The sequence below is a fragment of the Cervus elaphus genome, chromosome 24 (genome assembly GCF_910594005.1).
Source record: "Cervus elaphus chromosome 24, mCerEla1.1, whole genome shotgun sequence".
Lineage (NCBI taxonomy): Eukaryota > Metazoa > Chordata > Mammalia > Artiodactyla > Cervidae > Cervus > Cervus elaphus.
In genome coordinates this window covers 30,329,492-30,349,076 of record NC_057838.1, presented here as the reverse complement: position 1 = coordinate 30,349,076, position 19,585 = coordinate 30,329,492, and positions in this window count along the sequence as shown.

Here is a 19,585-nt window from a genome sequence, read left to right as displayed (position 1 = left end):
ACGAGGCTAAGGAAAAAGCCAGGGAATCTCAATCCTAAAAAATAGCCTGCACTCAGTCCCTGAAAAGTCTTAAAGCTAAGGAATGCTACACCTAGATCACTTGAGGTCAAGGAGGACTGATTTTCCTAATGTCTCCAAAGGTGATGCCACAAGTCTGGGGTCTGCATCTCAGATTTACAGTGTCTCAGTGAAGCCTCAGAACACCCCAAGAGGCAGGACCACTGCTAGCCCATTTTACAAGTGAGAACACTGAGAGCCTCCTACTGACCCAAGTTCACAAAGCTTGGAAGTGTCTCCACTAGGACTGCCTTTGCATCTGGGCTCTTTCATCTGTACAATTACATACAACCCAGGGACATAACATGGTGTCACCTGTCCAGCGAGTCATGAGGTTCGAAGGGCAGACTCGAGCAGCTCTTTCATTCAATAACTCCACTTTCCTAATACAACATCTCTGCTTGATTCTACAACTGCTGATTGGTACCACTCCGTCTGGGAACGGTAGCCTGGATGTTCCCAATCAGCAGAACTTCTTTTTCTTTTTTTTTTTAAGATTTGACGTATTTGTAGATATTTCACACATTTGCATTTTATTTGGAAAAATGAGGGAGGTCTTGCTTGTTGTTGGTGGTTTTTTTTTTTTAATCAACCTATTTATCTTCCCCAAACTGTTTAGCATGGGATAATATCATCTGAGACGATATGTTGTCTGATATAGGAAGTGGATGAGGAAGCAGACAGAAAGAGAGAAATGTCATGGAAGACACCTGGAAAGCTCAGCGAGGTTCACACTTTGCCACTCACACACTGAGCTTCCCCAGCTCGAGGGTACACAAGAGGGGGAGTGGAGCGGGATCCTGAGTGTAGAAGAGGAGCTGGAAAATCCCAAGGACACACTCGTTCCCTGTCTTGAACATTTCCTGGGAGCCACAGAAGCAGCCAAGGCACACCCTTGTCCCTTTAGGATCAGTCCCCACCATAAAGACCTCTGAGAAATCACAGTCAACACACCCAGTGCTGCGTTGGAGATTCAGACAATTGGAGGGAACAAAGAGGGCAGGGACAAGAGAAGAGGCTTGAGGGAAACGACGCCAGACACTGTGGGATCTCCAAGTTGAGGAGAAGCTCAGGTACAGAACGAGACGCTGACCAACAGGAGGGCAGACACAAAGGCACAGGGGGCCAAGGGCATGAGCAGCTCACAGGATGGCAACCGTTCACAGTCTGGGAGGGCCTGGGGGCCTGGGAGATGTGAGGGAATCAGGGAGGTGGGCCAGGAGGAGACTGGAGGGGGCGTCAGGGGCTAGATGTGGTGCCACGAGCCACCAAGGACCTGAGGTGCGGCTGGCCTGAAGGGAGATGTGCTGCATATGTGAAATCCAGGGCAGACTGTGAAGACTCGGGAGACAAAGAAAGCAGAACAGCTCATTAATAGTTTTTTATTGTTTCCCGGTTGAAATGATACTACTTAGGATGCACTGAGTTAAATAAATAAAATAGTTATTACTGAAATGAATTTTGCCTGCTTGTTTTTGCTATTTTTAACGTAGAAAATTCCAGATGGCAAATGCAGCTTTCCCTACAACTACCCTGGACAGTGCTGGGCTCTCTCATGAGGGCATGTAATGCCATCCCGAGGGCTCTTCTGGCAGCAAGAGGGGGTTCACCAGAGGTTTGCAGCAGAGGATCAATGCAACACACTGAGGGTTCAGAAACACCTCGGGCGGGTGTAGATGGGAGGGATGAAGCTGTGGTTTGGGAGGGCTCTCTGGGGGCCATTACAATTTCCTAAATCAGACATGTTTAGGTCTGAACAAAGCAGAGGCAGGGGGAACTTGGGAGAGCTATTTAGGAGAAGAGAAAATCCCTGGCAGGTGAAATTCAGACATTGCACTAGGAAAAGACACAGGATCCAATTACAGTCCTCCGGAGGGAAATCCCTGCTCACTACCCAATCACATCATCTAACCTCCCTGGCTGATGCAGAACACAAAGCTGAGAAGACAGTTTTCGGGGCACAGGAAAATGCAGTGGGAATGCTTAAGAGCAAGACTTAATCCACTTTCCTTGTTAAGGATCCAAGAGAAAAATCCGACCCCATTAGGCCCCAGACAACAACGCCTAACAGTGTGCTCTTTGATACCTCTCCTCAAGGCTGCTGACAGGAAAGGCCGTTACCATGGACACGGGCCCAGCCAGGAAGCCGAGTGGGGCAAACACAGACAGTCTCACGGCCCGCTGTGTCCACAGAGCCGACTAGTTGGTAAATATCACACCAGGCGCATACCAGAGACACAAGACAAATAGTCATCCCGATGCCGTGCTGAAAGAGTTCCAGGAGGCAACGCTGAACTTGGAAACTGTATGGCTTGGTTTCTAGGCTACAAAGGACCATCTCCCAATTCAACGGGGCTGGAGATAGGGCATCTCTACAATGTGCTATAGTTATAGTATCTTGTAGCATGGAGTCTTTCCAGACTAGAGGTATGACTGGCTAAAGAGGTGTCAAGTTATTCTGGAAAGAAGTAGGAAATCAGTGGGCAAGTTCCTTCCCCTTTCTGGCGGCCTCAATTATGCTTACCTTTAAAATTGGTATAATCTACACATGACAAGGTCACTGGGAGCATTCACTGAGATAAAATAGGTTAACAAACGAGGAAAATGTACATTTGGCATATAGGACATACTTAATAAACAGTGCCTTCACTTTCCACTGCAGGTTATCCATATAATGTGCGACATCTAGAACTAGAGACTGTCTCAGGATGGTTGGCACACTACATTATTATGTATAAGATAATCACCTCCCTCATTTCTTGTAAGGAAGCCTCAATCTGCCTTAGTATCTACCACTGAATAAAAGCACGAAGTGATTTCTTTTTTTTTTTTACATCAACTACAGCTCAGCTATATGTCCTACATTTTTTACTGATATAATTGACGATCCAGATTCAAGTCCTGGATTTGTCAACCATCCCAGTTAATCCTATTTTACTAGACCGAGGTCAAAGCTCTAGTCCAGAAAGATGATTTAAAAGCTGTCATCTGTCCTCAAAGAGCTGTCTGGAGCAGTGTTTTTCAAATTGTGGTCTTCTTAAGCACCTGAACCAGAATTAACTGAGGTGATTATTTAAAATGCAGGTTCCTGGGGGCCCCCATCCTAGACTTTTAAAACCAGACTGCCTGGAAGCAGGGCCCAGCAGTCAGCATTCTCAGCAAACTCCCCAGGGGATACTCATGCCCAATAAAGTTTGCAAATCAATTCTCCCACCATTATTTTGACCATGGGTTCTTGGACCACCTGCATTAGAATCTCCTGGATGCCTGTTAGAAACAGGGTTTCTGAGCACCACCCACGTCTAAGGAATCTTAATCTGCAGACTCAGGAGAGTGCATGTGTAGCAGGATCTCCAGACGACTCTGACCCACGACGAAAACTGATCCCCATGGGCCTGATGAACTTAAAGCCGTGCTCTTTGAGTGTGCCTTCAGAAGAGCTGCCTGGAGAAATCAGAGCAGCCGTTCCTGAGCGCACAAGAATCGGATGCAACAGGCCTGGGAGGCCCCTGGCAATTTCTGTTTCTAACAAGCTCCTAGACGGGGTAGACATCATCCATCTGCAGAACACACTTTGAGTAACACTGGTGTAAAACTGATATTATTCTCTATTATTTAATGTACCTCCATGTAAAGAATCCATACAAATCCTACTAAAACAAAAATGGCCATGCCTTTTTTTGGTTGTTATGTCTTTTAAATCTCCTTTAATCCAGAAAAGTTTTGCATGTTTTGGATGTTTTGCAGTTGTGTGTTGAATACACAGTACAAAACATTTTACCATTTTAATCTCATTTTTTCATTTTAATCACTTTAAAGTGTAAAATTCCGTGAGTATTTCATACATTCACAATGTTGTGGACCAATCACCATTATTTAGTTCCAGAACTTCATCACCAAAAAAGGAAACTTAACACCCTTGGGGCAATTACTTCCCACTTCTGGCTTCTCTGAATCCCTGGCAACCACTAATCTCCTTTCTCTCTCTATAGATGTACATATTCTGGACATTTCATAGAAATGGAATCATATAGGGAACTTCCCTGATGCTTCAGTTGGTAAAACTCCATGCTCCCAACACAAGAGGCTGGGGTTTGATCCCTGGGATCAGGGAACTAGAACCCACATGCCGCAACTAAAAAAATCCTACATGCTACAACTAAGACCCAGTACAGCCAAATAAATAAATAAATATTTTTAAATACATAAATAAATGGAATCACATACTATGTGGCCTTTTGAGTCTGGGTTCTTTCATTGAGCAACATGTTTTTAAGGTCCATCCATGTTGCAACATCATCAGTCTCTCATTCATTTTTTTTTTTTTCTCATTCATTTTTATGGCTGAATAATATTCCACTGTGTGGCTAGACTACATTTTGTTGAACAAATTCATCAGCTGGTAGATATTTAGGTTGCTTCTACCTTTTAACTACTGCAACTAGTGCTTTGATAAACACACACATACAGGCTTTTGTTTACACATCTGTAATCAATTCTTTGGGATATATATGTAGGAGTGAAACAGCTGGCTCATATGATAATTCTGTTTAACTTACTGAGGAACTGCCTTATTGTTTTCCATAGGATATGCCATTTTCCATTCCAATCAGCATTGTGGAAGAGTAGCAATTTCTCTACATGCTCACCAGCACTTGTTTTGGGTTTTTTTCTTGTTGTTGTTGTTGTTGTTGTGGCCAACCTAGTGGGTGTGAGCTGTATGTCCTTCTGGGTTTGATTTGGTGTTTCCCTAGTGGCTAATGACATGAGCATCATTTGTGCTCATGTACCTGCTGACCATTTATATATCTTCTCTGGAGAAATATTCAAGTCCTTTACCCATGCTTTAACTGACTTGTCTTTTTGTTGAGCCCTGGTGGTTCAGAGGGTAAAGAATCTGCCTGCAATGCAGGAGACCAGGGTTTGATCCCTGGATGAGGAAATAGAAACCCACTCCAGTATTCTTGCCTGGAGAATTCCATGGACAGAGGAGCCTGGCAGGCTACAGTCCATGGGGTTACAAAGAGTCGGACATGACTGAGCAACTTTCACTTCACTTCAAGAGATATTAATGTATTCTTGATAGAAGATCAGTACCAAATACAAGATGAAACATTTTGCCCTACTTTGTGGGTTTTCTCTTTACTCTCTCCATAGGCCACACCACTTTGAAGCTTCATTCAATTTCAAGGCAATGACAGGACTACACAAGCTGATAACAGACATGGGCTATGAATGCAGCCAGTCAAAAGTTCTCAGAGAAACTGAGGCCCAGAGGGTTACAATAGCTGTTCCCAGGTCATGTGTGAACTCACCAGTATTGGAAGGGACTGAGGGACTATTGAGTTTACCCCCCCAAACCCAACATGCATGTGCAAATATCCACAAAGAGATGATGTCATTTCATATCTGGAATATTAAGGACACTGAAATACACCCATACAAAGCTAACTCTTTTCAAAGATAAAACACATCTACAGAATTTAATGCATTCAAAGTTAGATTTTCAGCACTGGACAAATTTTTCCATTAAAATTCCAGTGTCAGAGTTTGCAAAAAGAACACAAAATAGGCATTCATTCAACAGGAATCTGGATGACTTCAATATTGTGCATTTCTTGTAATTAAGGACCTAATTCTGTTTTTACACATTTGTTAACAACTGATAAAATGGGTTCATAATCACAGAGCAGGCATCTCAAATGTAAGTGACCATGAGAACCAAACAGGTAACATCAAATGCTGGACCCAAATGAAGGCAAGGTGACAGAGCTGAGCTGCTTATTGTTCAACCAAATGAAACTCCTGCCCTGTTATATTGGCTCTTAAAACATTAAGCAGACCAAACAAAATGTCTCTTCCTACGTCCTTCCCCTCACTTTGAAATAAACTAAGCATCCTGGTACACGATCCTTTCCAATCCAAAGAGCCCAAAATGAACAAAACAATGAAAAATTAAACAACCAACCAAGTACTGAATGTGTCTGGGGCTGCTCCATTCACTAAAGTCAAAGACGGAGAAGTAGCAAAAGGGCAACATCAGAGTATACAACACTGAGATACTCAGCACAGTCTCACCGGAGCAACAGTTGGCTTTAAACTGCTTTTTATTCATATCCTACTTCTTAAAAATTTTAGGGAAGCCTACAGCAAAGAGTATAACAAGTTTAGCAAAATAAATACAGACGAAGGGAAAGGGGAGAAAGGAAATGAAACCTGGTGGCATAGATAACATAGAATCTATGAGCAGCATCAAGTTTCACTGTGAGCTTTCTGACAGGCAGAAGAAAAAGGGAAACAATACATTAATTCCTAGGATCAGGCCAAGTGATTCTTAACAAAAACATAAAGAAAATGTTTTTCGCTAGTGGCAAATTCCCAAAAAACATTTCCAAATGACCCAAATCTTTCAATGATTTAAACACAAGAATTTGATAAGTTCTTCTAAAAATTGCCAGTCTATCATTAATGCTATTCCGTAATATTTTACAGTAGTCCAGCCTCATGCAAAGACAGAAAGATACATACCAGCATTAAGAGAAGATGGCAAGCTGGGAGGGAGCCTTCAGTCACACACCCAATCCCCAGAGAGCTACACTCAAACATCAAGAACAATCTATACTATACATCTCTGTGAGTGGAAATATTCCAGCGCCTTAGGTAACTTTCCAGTAATACAGAAAGAATAGTCTCCAAATCAAAAACAGAAAGCAAGGAACACCTCCTTTTTTTGCAGGGAAAGAACTATATGTGAGATCTGGAAAAGATAAATCCTGGAAGAAAATCCAGATCTATGTCTCCTAGGAAGATGATGTCTCCTGAAGCAATAGATTGTTCTGTAGCCAACGAATGGTGAAGTAACCAAGAAAGAGGCTTTCTTCAAGGGGATTGTTGGCGCTTTTATTTAACAAACCTGGAATGACAGGAAAATTGTCAACAGTGTATGTGAAGGTAGGAAAGAGGGAGAAAATGGAGATTTAGAAAAAAGGAGATGTGAACTCAGTCTAGCTGAGTTTTCCACTCCATTCTGGGTCTTCAGATACTTTCAAGTTCTTGGTTTAAGTTACCAAGCCATAAAATTTAATAGATTAATCATTCAGAGTCTTTCATCAGAAGCTGATTCAGGTTAACTTAAGCAGAGAAGAAATATATTGAAGCATGTAGGATGACTCACAGAACAGGAGAAAAAATGGGAGGAAAGAAAGGGTCCTCAAAAAGCCAGAAGTCAGGGCATCTTGAGCATCTAGGGAGCAAGAAAGAGGCCCAAAACAGTCTCTTCATGACACTGCATTCTTGATTAATCATCGCCAAACATGTATGCTTTGCTTCACTCAACCAGAGTGAAACTCCAGAGAGGGAGGGTCTGGATCCAATGTCCATCCCTCAAGCCAGGGGAAGCAAGTCATCTTGACCAACGGTTCTCAACATGGGGCAATTTTCTCCCCTTCCTCCCAGAGACATCTGGCACTATCTGAACACATCCCAGGGCATCTAAGGGTAGTCACAATGAGAGAACTGATGAATATCCTATAAGGAGGACAGCCCCTACAGCAAAGACCCTTCTTGCCCAAATATTGGGAGTGCCAAGCTGAGACACCACTACTCCAATTTTGATTCATTGGTCCAACAGGAATGCAAAAAGAACCTTTCCTTAATGGAGAGTTGAGGGTGTAGAGGACATATCCATCGTCTGCTCTGCCGAGATTTCTTGAGTCCCTTTGGCCATTTCTCTTTTTCCCTCGCCCAGGTCGCTGTTTCCACCTCCCACTTCCCTCAAAGGATGGTCCTCGAGCTGTGGGAGGCACTTAGAGGCTGAGAGAGCTGACAGGGCCTGAGAATGTCCATCCCCCACGGACAGCCCTGCGCTGGGGTGGGAAATCCAGCTCTCTTGCCTCACGTGAGAAAGAGACTTGAAATTCACAGTTCAGAGCGCCCACAGGATCTGGCTGAGGATGGGACCTAGCTTCCTCGGCACTTTCTACTTCCCCACTTTCTCTCAGGGTCTCCGGGGAACAGTTTCTTAACAACTCGTGTGTGCGTCCTCAGTCGCTTCAGTCATGTCTGACTCTCTGCAACCCTATGGACTATATAGCCTCCAGGCTCCTCTCTCCACGGGGATTCTCCAGGCAAGAATACTAGAGTGGGTTGTCATGCCCTCCTCTAGGGGGATCTTCCCAATCCAGGGATCGAACCCGTGTCTCCTGCATTGAGGGCAGATTCTTTACTTCTGAACCACCAGGGGAACCCTCTCAATTTGTACCCAAATCCCCTCTCAGGGTTTGCTTTCAGAAAACTTGGCCTAAAGACAAGATGTGTTACCAAAAGAGAGGCTGGGAAAGACTGCTGGACAGTCAAAAACACCACCAATCCACCAAACACACCTCCTCCACCACGGAAGCCCTCCTGCCCAGGTTTCCGCCTCTCCCTTCACTACGGGACAGGTAACTGGGTGGCCGGGGGTCAAGTGCGTGAGCTCAGCAGTCAAACCTGGGTTCAAACTCTGATTCTCCCACTGTGCGGCTTGAGAAGAGTCATTTCCTCAGTCTCTCCCTTTTCGTCTGTAAAATGGGCACAATGTTAGTACCTATTCACAGGGTGGTCTTGAGGATTAAAAGGAAAAAATAAGAAGTGTTCATTCTGGTGTGGAATCCTTTATGAGTACTCACTAAAGGCAGCAGCTATGGTAACGAATAATCAAGGCCAGAATCTTGAATTCACAAAGCAATGAAAGCTATTCCTTTAAATTAATTACAACTACAGAGCTTCACCTTTCAGTGGGAATCTAGAAAGTCGAGATTTGTAGGAAGGTAAGCGAGACCCTCACAACTGATGAAGTAATGAGGGCCTTCATCTTACTGGTCTTTATTTATAAGGTACATGCTAGACTTTCCACAGTCGATAATAGTTTAAAGAAAGGAGGGGGCAGGGGGAAGGAGGGTGGAAAGAAGAAAAGGAAAGAGGGAAGAGAGAAAGAGAAAATAAAGAAAGGAGGGAGGAAGGAAGGCGAGAAGAAAAGTTCTCAGAATCTAATTAGCTAAGAAGCAGTGCCCAGAAACCGACCCAGCCTCAATGGGATTTTGATGGGTGGGTTGCAGGCCATCTGTTACCTAGAAACACATCCTCATCTTAACAAGCAGAACCAGAGACTTAAGGCTCCAAGACGCTTTCTAATAACGAACAGCAGGTCATTGCCGCTTTCTGATCATTACTGGTACACACAGCAAGATCATTGCAGCCGCGAGGCACCACACAGCATCCCTGCGGACACTGGGAGAGGCAGCTGGCACATCCAGGCCTGAAGAGAAGGCCACACAGAGGGAGAATGACGATGCTTAGTCACAGAAGTGAGATGGAGGGAGGCACGGGAGGAACCCAAGTGTGGACCCCTGGGGAGCTGAATTTAGAGTTCCTGGTGTAAATTAGGGCACCTGAGGGGCAAGGTGATGCCTTATAAATGGAATGTAAGAGATTACCAGTCTGCAGGTAAGCAAGTTACATATTTGTAAACAGCAGAGATGAGGGAAGGAGAGTAAGCAATCTTCACAATCTTTGCAAACAAAGTCCTTTGAATAGACTGAAAACAAAGGATATTAAGACTGAGAAGAGGGGCAGAACACTGGTCTTGGTGTGGGAGCAGAAGAGAGGTCACAAAACGTTCCTGACTCTACCTTCTCTGCAGCCTGTCCAGCGATGACATGAGGGCTCTCAGGGAGATTTCTGCTAAGGCTACCACACTGTCTAAATTCAGCAGCCACTTGCCACATCAAGATATTAAATATGTATTATTTGAAATTAAAATTTAAAATGCAGGTCTTCGGTTTCACTGGCTTCTAATCCCAGCTCAGTGGTTTGGTTTAGGCAAGTCCCATCCCCTCTCCTCACCTGAGAGTCCTCATCAGAAAATAAAGGCGGGGACGGCCTGACCAGAAGGCTGCAGGGCCTATTCCAGCTGCAGCATTCTCTACTCTGCAGTCTTTCTTGGAGGAACTCAAGAGAAGCCCTGTATGGAGTGATCAATAAACCACAGGAACCTGTAAATCCAGCCGGCACATGGCCCCACAGACCCAGAGCTGTGCTTCCCAGATCCACCTCCAGAGAACGGTGCTGTCTCTGGCTCCTGGCTCGCCGGGAGTGGTCTGCCTCAGCTGCAGAGGACTGCTCCCAGGAGCTCCGGCCTCCAGGAGCAGCCCACGACTGAGTCAGGAAGCATATAAAGGCCTGGCGCTTTCTGCCTCACAGGGAACACCTCCTGAACCCCTGTGGGGCTGAGGGGCTGAGGGGCCTGGAGAGCCATTCAGCTTTCCCTCTGCTTCCTGCCGAGCCTCTCACTGGTGCTGGCCCCAGAGGAAGGTCGCACACACCTGCAAACACCTCCACATCTGCTGCCTGTGTCTGATGGAATAGCAGGGCTGGCGAGGCAAAGTCAGACAAGCAGAATGAACAGATTCTGTGAGACCCGGTGAGATAAGGATACCAATGAATAACAGCTGTAGGAGCTAGCAGTTACAGGGCACTAACCAGGCGCCAGGCACCGCTCCGTGCTTCACACATGTTCAACATCTAATGCTCATCATGATCCAGTGAATCAGGGGCCATGGTCACAGATCAGGAAACAGAGGTATGGAGAAAGGCCATGGCCATGAAGCAAGCCCAGGCAGGCTGACTCCAGAGTTAGTGCTCTCATTACTGGTCTTAAGTCATTCACCGCCCTGGGTTTCAGTTTCTTCTTTTGCGACCTGAGGCCTGGCAACAACGACCACCATGTGCTATTTTTCCTCCTCACTGTGTCCCCCGTCACCCAGGGCCAGGCTCGGAGTCAGGTCCAGCACCCAAATGTCACTGTTTCCCCCACACCCTGACACTCTTGGCACCTCTCTGGTCTGGCTCCAGAGAAAGGGAGGTGGCAGAGGAACAAGAAAGGGCTCTGACACTGCTCCACTCCCAACATCTCTCATTAGGTATCTACCTATCCTTATGCCCATTTTACAGATGGGAAAACTGAGACTTGCAGATGTCAGCCTGTGCAAGGAGGTGGCAGAGTTTGGACCATGCAGTCTATGTATCTCTCACCACTGGAGCACCCCTGCCAGGCCAGGCTGCCCCCACACGGTGCTCCAGAGGGAGTGGTTAGGTCCTTTTGGCTGTTACGGAGGCTCATTTAAGAAGTCTCACTTCTTCTCATGATCTGACCCCTTGTCCTCTGACTTAGAACTAACTTCCCTCGGAGAAGGCCCTCTAGAACTATTTTCCATGGAATGCACTCTTCGAGTTGTTGGAAGGATCTGCATGAGACTGGTTGTCACCCAACACTTTGTTGACATTTCCTTTTTAAAGAACATAACATACATTCTTGGGCTGAACTCAAACATTCTTACACTGTGTTTTGGTGTTGCCTTTTTTTTTTTTTTTAACATTTATGGACAAATGCAATCATTGGAAATGCTAGGTGGAAGTCCTTAGTTCTGTCTTCCTCTGTTATGAAGGGCAGAGAATGACAGTGGTCAATAACCCTAGGAGAAACACTCCCTTTCCAGCCCAAGTTCAAAGCAGGACTACCAAGCTTCATAATAATGACTGAGAATGTAAATTGAGCATCTGGTGTATTTTAGATGCTGTGGAAAGCATTTCATTGGAATTTTTCCATGTAATTCTCACCATAACTTATAAGATAGAGTATTGCCATCAGCCCCATTTTACAGATGTGAAACTATAGTTCTTGAGCATTAAGAACATCTCCCAAGATCACAAGTAAATGACAGAGGAGAGCTCTTAAAACACAGGTTTGAATCCAAAGCAGGAGTCCCAGACTGCCTGGGAGTAGCTGAAATTAACCAGCTAAGGGAATCTAAGTAACTACAGAAGGACTAGCCCATCAAAAAACAGTCATGAGAGGCCACTGCCATACCCACCAAGTAAGACTGGGGATACGACTCTGGGGATATGACTCTGGAAATATCCTCACAATTATTCACTCATTCATTGTTTATTCAACAAACACGTTCTGATCACCTGGAGTGCCAAGCAAAGCCAAAGGAAATGGGGATACAATGGAAACCAAGACTAATATGGTCCTTGTCTTCTCAGGAGCTCACACCTGAGCAGTAAACAGCAAATCAATAGACGATTACAATTCAACAGGAGAAATGAAACACTTAGGTTAACACAAAGGAACTAGAGCAATCTGGGAGGAGACTGATACGGACTAGGAGGGAGAATATAGTCAAGGAAGGCTTCCTGGAGGAGGTGACACCAAGCTGCTATCTGAAGGACAAACAGAAGTCTGCCAGGTGAGTGAAGCTGGCTATGGAAACTGTCCTATACAGAAACAGTGGCATGTCTGGAGGCAACAGAGGGGGAGGCAAGAATGGGGAACTGCAAGACCAGGCTGGACAGACAGTGGCAACAGAGGCCTCAGTCTTGGCGGCTGGGTGACAAGAGTCATTATAGTCATGCAATGGAGAACCAAGCCTCCTGGTTGTGGCTCCACCTCCAAGCTCAGTCAGCTACTCTCCAGTTATCACTGGCTTCTAATGAAGATTTGTCTATAGGGAGAGAATGTTCAGACAGGAGTTAAGTTCCAAATGTACATTAAAAAACTGATTCTCCAATTCTTTTTAATACCTAATGGATCTTAAGTGAATCTGGTCATCACCAGGAAGTCAGTCCCCTGGGCCCAGTCTCCCCAGTGTCCAAGCTCACATAATGAAAAAAACAGATACAGAACATGGTGCCCTCCAGAAGATCTAAACAGACATTTCTCCAAAGACACAGATGGCCGACAGGCACAGAAAAAGATGGTCAACATCACTGATTACTAGAGAACTGGAAGTCAAAACTACAATGAGGTATCACCACACAGCAGTCAGAATGTGCTCAGTCAGTCATGGCCGACTCTTCGCAACTCCATGGACTGTAGCCCACCAGGCTCCTCTGTCCATGGAATTCCAGGCAAGAATACTGGAGTGGGCTGCCATTTCCTTCTCCATCACCACACAGCAGTCAGAATAGCCATCATCAAAAAGTCTACAAATAATAAATGCTGGAGACACCTAAACAGTTGGTGGGAATGTAAATTGGTACAGCCACTATGGAGAACAGTATGGAAGCTTCTTAAAAAACTAAAAATAGAGTTACCATATGATCTAACAATCCTACTCCAGATCAAGTATCTGGAGAAAACTATAAATCAAAAAGATAGATGCACCTCTATGTTCATAGCAGTACTATATGCAACAGCCAAGACTTGGAAGCAACCTAAGTGTCTGTCGACAAATGAACAAATAAAGAAGATGTGGGGTGTCTGCATGTACACACACACACACACACACACACACGTATACAATAAAATATTTATTACCCAGCCATTAAAAAGAATGAAATAATGCCATCTGCAGCAACATGGATTGACCTAGAGATTACCATTCTATGTGAAGTAAGCTAGATAAAGACAAATATCATGATATTGCTTATATGTGGAATCAACAAAAAGAATGATACAAGTGAAATTATTTACAAAACAGGAACAGACTCACAGACATAGAGAACAAACTTGTGGTTACCACAGGAGAAAGGGGGGCAGGGATAACTTGGGAGTTTGGGATTAAAATATACACACAACTATGTATCTAGAATAGATAACCAATAAGGACCTAACGTATAAAACTGGGAACTATACTCAATGTCTTGCAATAACCTGTAGTATACATAAAACTGAGTCAGTTTGTTGTGCACCTGAAACTAACACAACATTGTAAATCAGTTATATTTCAACAAAGAAAAATTTTAAAAAGAAAGAACACGGTGCCCTTATTCTCCACGGGACCACCTGCTTGGATCAGATAACCTCCCTAGGAGGCACACTGCTGTCAATTCATGCATCACTGTTTATGCGCATCTGTACTCATTAGAATCCTTTTGACTGTGAGCAACACAAGACACAATCCAAAATCTTCAACAATAAAGCCACTCATTATTCCCCCCATTAGGAAGCGCAGAGGACCCAGAGTCAATTCAGTAGCTCAGTGATGGCATCCTGGGCCACATTTTTGCTCCCAACTTTTTCTCTGCCACGGTCTCACTATACCTCTCACTGTCTCACATGGAAATACGATTAATCACAAGAAAAGAGACTTTTCCTGCCATATTGTTACTGTTCAAAGCGCCCCTCTCCATGATGATTTTCCTTCATATTTCATTGGCCAGAAATTGGTCAAAAGACCCTTACAATTAGGCAAAAAAAAAAAAAAAAAATTTTTTTTTTAAAAGAGAATTGCCTGGACTAGATCCATTACAGGAAATGAAGAAAGTATCACCATGCCTGGAGCACAGCTCTATGGAAAAGGGCAGGAGTGAATTATTAGGGACTCTGCCAGCCAGGAAAGGTAGGGGCAGGTGAGGAACAGATATGGGTCATGGCCTGCTGCAGTGGTCATGCCCCTGGCATACGCCAAGAGCTCCATAAATGTTTCCTGAGTGAGGAAAAGGAACAAGCAAATCGAGACAGTTATCAAAGGTGAAGCAGCAGAGCCGCTGTGGCCACGTCTTCAACACAACCCTTTGAGTCTGAAGCAATAGGTTACCATTTAAAATAGTCTCGGAGAGGATGAAGTACATTTACTGGTTCCCATTATCGGGAAGTCTGACATTGTACTGGCTTTGAGACATGGCTGGATCCAGGTATTCAAATAATATTTTCAGGAATCTGTCTCAGTTCATCTCTAGACTCTGCTTGTCACAGGATGGTCAAAGCCCAAGTGCTCCCAGTTGAACAACCCCAGGAGAAAGGACATCGTCTACCCCTATCTTCCAGCCCAAGTCCCTGATCTGATGCTCAATGGCCTGCCTCAGACCACGTACCACCCCGATCCAACTTCTCTGTCCAGAGGGAGGCTGACTGGTCAGTTCCAGTCACATATCCACCAGGTCAGGGTCACGTTACTGTCTCCCTTTGGCATTTTCCAACAGTCCTCACAGCTTCCGCCTAATTTTTTCCCTGGCAGGTAGGAACCAAGTGACCAGTCTGTGCATTTCAATAGTTGTCTCCTCTCTGGGCTGAACAACAAAAATGACTTTCAAGAATCATTCCAAACCAAGAGCAGGGTAGGTGGTTGGGAAAAGAAGTTCACATTTAATTAATGGAAACTGGCAGTCTTCAAATGATCTCAGTGGTAGAAACCTCATTTAGCCTAGGTTTAGAACGGGAACACTCGGGAGATTATGAATGAAGTTTGCTTTTCATGGCCACAGTGAAAACAGAGGGAGGAGAGTAATTGATGCCATTTGGTTAAAATGTGGCAATTTAATCACCGGAAGATTTGTTCGGAGGGGAGAGATTGGGGACAGGGCCAGGGCAGAACCAACCTAGCAGGCACGATTAAACAGCACACAGCCTAAGCAATCATCTGAGCTGGCTGTCTGCTTGAAGATGGAGTTGGATGAAACTCCATGACTGAACATGGACTGAACATGACTGAACACATAACACACGTGAGTAGGTTTTATGCAACTCAGAACCCACAATCAATGCACTAATTTCAGAAAAATTTCCGAATTGGAGCCATCCTGGATGAGCCTCTCAGTTCAGTTCAGTCGCTCAGTCATGTCCGACTCTTTGTGACCCCATGAATCACAGCACTCCAGGCCTCCCTGTCTATCACCAACTCCCAGAGTTTACCCAAACTCATGTCCATCGAGTCGCTGATGCCATCCAACCATCTCATCCTCTGTCGTCCCCTTCTCCTCCTGCCCCCAGTCCCTCCCAGCATCAGAGTCTTTTCCAATGAGTCAACTCTTCACATGAGGTGGCCAAAGTATTGGAGTTGCAGCTTCAGCATCAGTCCTTCCAGTGAACACCAAGGACTGATCTCCTTTAGGATGGACTGGTTGGATCTCCTTGCAGTCCAAGGGACTCTAAGGCATCAAACATCATCATGTGATCACATGACAAAAATAAGCACACATTGCAATGTAGCTTTGGTGGGGATGGATTCTTTGACCCAATTTTCCCACTGAGGGACCTTTGCCCTTACTGACTGCTCCCCCCACCCAGTTACCCCTCCCCATGATCTCTGTGCAACTGGCTCGTACTTGGTCTTCCATTGTTGTTTATTCACTAAGTCGCGTCCAGTTCTTTGTGACCCTATGGACTGTAGCCAGCCAGGCTCTTCTGTCCATGGGATTTCCCAGACAAGAATACTGGAGTGGGTTGTCGTTTCCTCCTCCAGGTGATCTCCTAACCCAGAGATCGAACCCACATCTCCTGCATTGGCAGGAAGGTTCTCTACCACTGAGCCACCAGGGAAGCCCCTGGTCTTCAGACCTCAACCTAAACGTTACTTCATCACAGAGGCCTGACCACAGGACCAATTTCCCGATGTGATATAAATTCTCAGCATCTGGGTAGCTGATGTGTCTGTGGTCTACGGTACATTCACAGACTTGTTTATGTCCTGGCTTAAGGATGCCCCACACGACAGAGTACTGTCCAGTTCTGGTCGTCATTATGTGGCCAGTGGCTCCACCAGTGACTGGCCCTGGTGAAAGATGAATTGATTATCACTGGCATCCCTTAGATATTTTGCCCAGACAGGGGCCATGGCTGATTCCTTGCTCTTCTGCCTCCACGTCCTCACCAAGGCTGTTCCCCACTGGGCACACAGGTCCTGCACTCACATGCTTGGACAATCTCATGAGTCCTGGCTCCCCACTTTACAGCTCTGGGTGCTCAGGAAAGCAGTTCATTTCTCTGGGCCTCAGTTTCGTCATCTGAACAGCAATGGTCAGAACAGCATCAACTAACAGAATTCCTGGGAGGGTTACATGGGGTCAAGCACACAGAAGATGAAAGGTCAGCCCCAGCATCTCACTCCACTGTTTTGGGATTCCAGCATTAATCACATAGATCTGTGGGTGTGTGTATCGATAGGTTGTGAATTCTTCAAGGGGAGAAAGACACGCAGTTTCTCTTTGTATTCTCAAGTTTTGTACTTTGCCTCAAACACCGTAGGTGTTCAGTAAATGTTCTGCATTCTGCAAATTAAATTGGTTGCCATTCCAACCTGACCCGGGCATTCGAGGGGCTTCTGTACTCCTTGATCGTCAGCTCTCCAGAGTAGGCAAACCCATACGACTCGTGCCTTGAGCAAAACATTAAGAAGAAAGGCTGCCAGCCATAAGAAAGTAATCATGCCCCGCATTCTCACACCAGACAGAATTGTTTTCAGTCAAAAGTCTACTGTGCGCACTCTGCCCTCCTAACCCCTGTTTATCAGGGTGATCGCACAGGAGCAGGAAATGACATTGGGTTGGTTGTTATCTGGGCCTCATCTCTCTCTGAAATGGATGCATCTTCACACCCACTTCTCAAGCAGAGGTCTATTACCCCTCCCCCCTGCCAAAATTGTCCAGAAAACACAAGACCTAATGTCCTAGCCTTTTGTGGCCTCAAATTGCAAACCCTTCCCTTCTCTAGCCTCAAGGGCTCTGTCAACTTTAAGATCCTGACCACAGGGTCACAGAGGAGCCAGACGTGCTAACAAAATATGATTTGCCTCACTGGTTTCTGGTGTGTTTGACAAGAGCCTTCAATTCCCAGAGTCCCCCAGACTCTGAAAATTCCTGTCCTGGTCCCTAACTTCACCACTCAATGGGGCACCGATCATTTTTTCAGACCCCTAAGGTGGCTCCAGAATCTCATTCCAAGTTCTGACTCCGCTTTCCTTTCATCCAACATTATGAATATGCTTCTTTTTTAAAACATATTTTTCTTGGAAAGATCTGTATGTCCTCACTATGGCCTTCCAGATTTCACTGGAGCATAATACGCCCCTTAAAAAGTCAACCGCCACTGCCTGGACGGCTTCGATGCAGGCGTTTAACAGGGAAGCAACAAGATCCGCTACATCGTTCCAAGATGGTACTGGTGTTGGGAGGGGGAGGTGATGATGGACATGTGATCCCAGACGTGCCATCTGGAAACCATTCTTCATTCAGCAAGTCGTCATTTATTTGGAATATCTGTTCCATGAATTTTAGGCATGTTTTCTCATTCAGTGGGAAAATGGAAGGAATAGGTCATTGAGACCTTTCATTTTTCTCATTCCTGTCATATAAACATGAAGAAACTGCCCTCTCTAAAAATGCTACTAAGTTAGGGCAGCCCAGGGATATTTCAAGCCTGCATTCTAGCCATTTCTCTATGTTTTATGTGGCTTCCTGCTCTCACATTCGATGAAAATAGCTCTTTCCATGGCAACAGTACATAGAGATATGGTAGGTTTGACTTTTAAAAAAAATACTGTTTATCTTGAAACTGAACTGAATTCTCCCCTTTTTCCTCTCACTCCACAATCACACCAGTCTTGGCAGGCTCTCTTGAGGGCACATGAGGACATATCTTTACCAAGCGATCATAGTCTTTCTCTAGTCCCCCATACAACATCAATCCTGTGTACTGTAACTAGGTTTCACTTCTGAGTGCTAGAGTCCAAGATATTAGCTTGATACTCAACACCATTTACAACTGACCCTGCCTGCTTCTACATTTTCATACCCTACCAGTGCCTCTATTTTACTTTATACACTAACAATACCAAGCTGTTTATCTGGGACCCAAATGTACCTGGACTTTCACAGCCAGCTCACGATGGCAATACAGTCAAGGTCAACATATCACCTTCTCTCAAACACACATATGCTTATGCACACATATGCACAAATACACAGACACACAAATCCATGACCTGTACCAGTCAGACCATAAAGCAGAATTTTACTGAAGGTCTGTGGAGAGAAGGACAAAAAGGGGGATTAGACTGTGCATCATTTCACCAAATGTCCCTTAAAAAATATTTTCTCAAAATTCCTTTCCTTGTGACAACTGTCAACCGTCTCTTTCCCCTCTTGATGTCAAAACTACTCTCCAAGGACTCTTCTGGTGGTCCAGTGCCTAAGATTCCACGTTCCCAATGCAGCGGGCCTGGGATCAATCCCCAATCAGGGAGCTAGATCTCATATGCCACAGCTAAGACCTGGCGCAGCCAAATAAATAAGTATTAAAAAAAAACTGTTCTCCAACTGAAGTTAACTCCCTCTCCTCACCCCACCCTCAGCTCAAATGTTCCCTGAACAAAGTAAGAGCCAGGCGGCTAGCTGAAAGGTTGGAGTCGGATCATCAGACACACCCTGCCACCCGGGCACTCGTGGGGAAGCCAGGCCAGGGAGTGGCAGGTGTGGACGCTCCTCACTCACCGTGTGGAGTTTACAAACACCCGAGGCAGCTCCGGCTCCGTGAGTGCATGCATGTACCGTTCCCTCTTTCCGCCACGCCCTTTCCACATTTCCCATCTGACCAACTATTCAAGGTGTCGAAACCTAGGTCAAGAACCACCATCTCTGAGACACCCTGGGAATTTCAGACGTGTTTCCTCAATCAAAGAAGAAATGGAAGTCCTGGAGCTGACCACTCTGACTTAGCACTGCTGCACAATCCCTGGGTTTTACACTTGTTGGCACACGCTTTTGCCTATTA